Genomic DNA, 5,356 nt, shown 5'->3' on the forward strand with positions numbered 1-5,356 from the left:
TTAATACCAGCTGAACCGTCTGTGGAAATATTTGTTTATTTTTAACAATAATGGACATTTTTTTTCCATAATCAACTAAAACAATGCGCCTCAGTGGCGTGATCGGTATGGTCTTGACCTGTTACCTCGGTGGCCGCGAGTTCGATTCTCGGGCATCCCACTGAGGGGTTAGAGATGTGTATTTCTGGCGATCGAGGTTCACTCTCGACGTGATTCGGAATTCACGTAAAGCCGTTGGTCCCGTTGCTGAATAACCACTGGTTCCCTGCAACGTTAAAACACCATACAAACAAACAAACTAAAACAAATCAACGTCTATCGAAAGAAGAACTGAAAATCTCAATGTAAAATGAATAAAGATTAAGTGAAATAAAAAACCCACCCAGAGGATGAATGCTTCTTCCTGTATTACCAAAGGCTGCCCTGTTATTCGGCCAAACGCTATTCATGCTGTGGAATGTAATATAAATTTTACGAGGGCCTAAAATGTTGAAATAACAATGAAAGCCGCGGCTTTTCATCTGGGTTTATAGACCATTAAACCGGATTAATACCGACTAATGCCCGGAGACCTAGTTGTGTCCTTTGTAGGAAAATGAGAGTTAAAAAAAAGAGAAAAAAAGGAACGGAAACAATCTGACCTGAGCCGATTTTGTTTCTTACTTTTACGTAACTTAGAGCTACGATAAAGGAGATTATTACGTTGCGCGTAAACTTTTACTGGCGATGAAAAGCTAACATTGTTTACCATTCAACAGGTGTTTACGGTTTCACGCTGAGGGAAGCCCCAATTTACCTTATCCGTGATATAGTGATGCACACACACAGGCACATTATATATATTATATATATATATATATATATATTATATATATATATATATATATATATATATATATATACAGATGAATTTTGGGGCTATCTGGAACGCCGTAGATTTTAATATACATAGGATGGAAAAAAGCCAGCGTAGCGTCAAACATGTATTTCCAAAAAATTTTCGAGACTTTGGGTCTCATCATCAGGGCTGTAAAATATACAAATATACAAATTAAAAAAGACTCAGTATTAATATTAATAAGATGGAACAACATAAAAATTTAAATATAATAATTTGAATGAACTTAAAAAATAAAAAAAAATTAAAAAGTGAAGAATGCTTAAGTTAGTACCTATCTCTATGGAGTTAAAAAACTGAGTGACGTTGCTTGGTTTGGAAAGGAGGACGTCAACTATGCTATATTTAGAACTGTGGAAGAAGTCTGACCATTTAATGTGGGCACAAGCTGTTTGATTGTTAACGACTCCAAAACAGAGAGAGAATAGTCATTGGGCGCTTGGGTGACAATAAGAAAATCCTTATATGAAAATGATGTTTTACATTTATTACAATGTTCTCGTATGTTGGAAAATTCTTTCGTTTTCAAAGTACATCCCGTATGGTGACTGACTCCGAGATGAGAATTGATTCTGACTCTGAGCAATCTTTTGGTGGAAATACGTGGGAAATACGTGTGAGCCACCACTGAGCGTTAGAACACCCCCCCCACCCCCCCCTGAACAGTGTTTGAGTACCCCCCAAAGCAGATCACTACTCGTCTTCCCCAAGCAGAAAATGTGCTGAGCACGTAAGAACAAGTGGGCGCTCTTTGTCCAAGCAAAAAATACAATTCAAGCACAGTTTCGCATGCATGAAAACTTTTCATACACACGTATATATTAACCAAAGACGAATGTGTCTCTTCTAAACATGCGCCAATAAAGAAAAACACGTCACTTTCTGCTACCATGGGGAAAAATGTGATATCCTAAACCAGTCCCATAACACAAAATGATTAAAAAAAAAAACCCAGGACTCAAAAAAACGCTTTTTAACACTCACCCCTTCATAATGAGAAAAAAACCGACCGCAAAACACGCTAATCCCGTCGGCACAATGCAAACTCGATCATTCACACATACGCAAACGTCACGGGAATGCACTCACAACATCTCAGTTCTAACTGACCGACCAGCTCTCTTGAGGCACCTCGTTCTGGGCAAAATTGATGACTCTAGTTCAATTGTCTCATATTGCCACATTTAACGGACGGATATTTTTCATTACCTCTCACTTAGTAACTGAAATCTAACAATTTAACAATTTTCCACAATCCCACAAAAGGCTTTGTCGTTCGAAACCACCGCTAACTATTATGTCTGTGACATAATCATAACCCCTTTTCCTACCAAAAAAAAGAAATGTAACTGGTCACCAGTCTCTTCAGAGGCGTGGGTTTGAATCCCACCGCTGCCACCAAAACTGTTACCTATCCAATGACACCAACTATTACCTGCGAAGGACATTGCCCCCCCCCCCCCCCCCCTCGGTGGTATTTAATATTTGGTATGCATATAGCCTGAGCGGTGATAACTGGCAAAAGCCCTCTCTCTCTCTCTCTCTCTCTCTCTCTCTCTCTCTTCTCTCTCTCTCTCTCTCTCCATTCTATCAGGTCATTAAATTAGAGTCAGAGTTACAAAAAATATAACATTTATTTAAAGTAAAGCATTAGTTGAATAATTCAAATTCTTACAGGATCAATAATGGAAAGATAATAATTCAAGTCTCACAGACAAACCACTCAGATACCCCCCCAATATTTAAGTGTCTTAATCAGTAATTAGTCACACCATTAGGACACTCAGTCCCTAGGACACTCAGCCCCCCTCACTAGAACTGCCTGTTTAAAAGACAGGAGAACTCTCTAGTGAGCACACACAGAATTGTAAAGACAAAGTCAAAAAATTAAACATCTTTACAAGATATCAAACAAGCCATCCTTTTGGCTAAAGTATGACTACTCACCCATTGCAGCCTGGAAAATCACACTCTCTGTCAAGGAAACTCTTTGGCATACGCCAACGTGGCTCTGCCTTTCTCGCACAGACCTCTCCGTAAGTCTCCCATAGATTTGGCTAAAGATGCCATTAAGAATAGACATAGTTCGTACATGTACACACGAACTCACACTCTTCGTCAACGCCCCAATAAACTGGTCATAGCCAGTTTTCAAAGGCACCTTGAACAAGCCCTCGTGAACTCACATAACTCCAGAACGAACGTTGACCCGCTTAAATATGCATCTTCGTATCACACCATCCCAGAAATGATTTATCAGCTTTCACAGTTCATCGCTTTGGACTCTTGTCTCTATGGGAAGTTAAAAGTAATGAATCTGCGCATTCTAAAAAAGTCACAGCACTTCATATATATATATATATATATATATATATATATATATATATATATATATATATATATATATATATATATATATATATATATATATATATATATATATATAGAGAGAGAGAGAGAGAGAGAGAGAGAGAGAGACGCATATGATTACTGGAAAACACAACACAGAGTGCTAGGTCTTTTTCTTCAACTCTAAGGCATTTGCATGAGAATGCCTTCGAGTCCAAACGTGAGTGCTCGAAACTTCATCCAGTCGTCCTGTTTAACTGCTGTTACCCTGAAACCCAGTCGATTCATCAAAATAACTGTCAGCCTTAGGGGACTGAGGACGATACATCACAACTCTAGGTCTTCATATTCTGAGTGACCACTGAGATGCAAATTGCACTTAAAATCCCTCTGTGAATGCAAAGGAGCACGGGACATCCTTCTGAAGGTATGCAGTCTCATTCCTTTCAATGCAGAAATAGTAATTCCTGAGGAGATAAATGAACACCAATAAAAGGTTATAGCTTAGGAATGAAAGTCATTCAAAAAACTGGTAAGGAGAGATTAGTTTTGTTCATGCTATTTTAACCCATACTTTTAGGCACTCGGTAGACCTGGTACTTCAGTGGAATCAAGTTTTTTGCTTCTAGCATTTTTCGAGCTCTGTATTGCGGTTCTAAGTGTGAAGCTTTATTTAAAAAATATTCACAATCTTTCTATAGAAACTCTGGGGAATTGACTGAAAGAGGTCTGCATTCATAATCTGAGTTTGTCTGTCATGGCAGAGAGGAAGTAAAGTAAAATCAAACGGAAATAAACGAAAAGGAAAAAAGTTTTTAAAAATATAACTGTTATAATATATTTCTCTATTACTGGTAAGAAACAAATCCTCTCTGTTCGTGATCTGATTCCTGGTGCTTATTTGTCTTCGTAATATAACACAACCATTTTTATTTCATGGCCCTGAAGGCATTAAAGTACAATGGGAAAATAAAGACGTTTGGCGTTTCGGACGTGAGATGGTCTGAAAATACGTGAGCAAATTACATGTTACAGTTCTGATAAACATGATACGTGATAAAAATCCTGGTTGAAAGTTTTTTCCTCTCTCTCTCTCTCTCTCTCTCTCTCTCTCTCTCTCCTTAGAACACTCTCTTGACCTATCAGCAGAAATAACAATATTTTTGTTTCATGACAATTATTAGACTCATTCATTTTATATATATATATATATATATATATATATATATTATATATATATATATATATATATATATATATATATATATACAGAAAGAGAGAGAGAGAGAGAGAGAGAGAGAGAGCTCACATATGAAAAGCGGAAGGGGGGAGGGCGGGGTGGGAAGGAAGAGGCGAGGAAAGAACGTGATCGAAAGAATGGCAGAACATTTGAAACAAGAGAGAGAGAGAGAGAGAGAGAGAGAGAGAGAGAGAGAGATGTGGTGGTTATTGAATAAAAGAGATGAAACGAGTCCAATTCTGTCCTGTTAAGGAAAAGAGGCAAGTTCTGGCATTTATGTCAACATGACCCATTTAATTTCCCTCCAGATTAGTCGCTGATAATGCCAACCTTGGAATCTTAATTTACCTCGGAATGAATGAACGTTTACAAATTATCTTTGTCAGCAAATAATGAACAGAATGGCTCCTAGTGTAATTATAAGGAAGAAATAAGGATTATTAAAGAGTAATTTGAAAACGGAAGTGAGTTTCAGTGTGAGTTTGTCATTAGATAATTTCTCAGTCTCAAGGAGTCGTTCTGTGAGAGACAAGTTTCTAAAATGTATCTTAAGACATTAACGAGAAATTACAAGGAACTAATTTGTATTAAGAAAATATTCAAAAGAAGGCAGAATTACATTAGAAGATGGTGTTCAGAAGGTTAATAAAAATAAAGTTATGCTTTTGTTTCAACATAATATTTGCGTTTGGGATTTCGAAGAAAAGAAATCCCACAAAATCTCTGTCAGAGAAAATCTCCCAAGCACAGTTATTATTTAGTATCAGAAGGGTACAACAATTTCTCTTCATAAAAATCCAAGTTGAAATATCCAAAGCTTAAAATAAAAATGAATTTGATACGAACGAAATAAATTCTGTGCGGATTCA

The sequence above is a fragment of the Macrobrachium nipponense genome, chromosome 6 (genome assembly GCF_015104395.2).
Source record: "Macrobrachium nipponense isolate FS-2020 chromosome 6, ASM1510439v2, whole genome shotgun sequence".
NCBI classification, from domain to species: Eukaryota; Metazoa; Arthropoda; class Malacostraca; order Decapoda; family Palaemonidae; genus Macrobrachium; species Macrobrachium nipponense.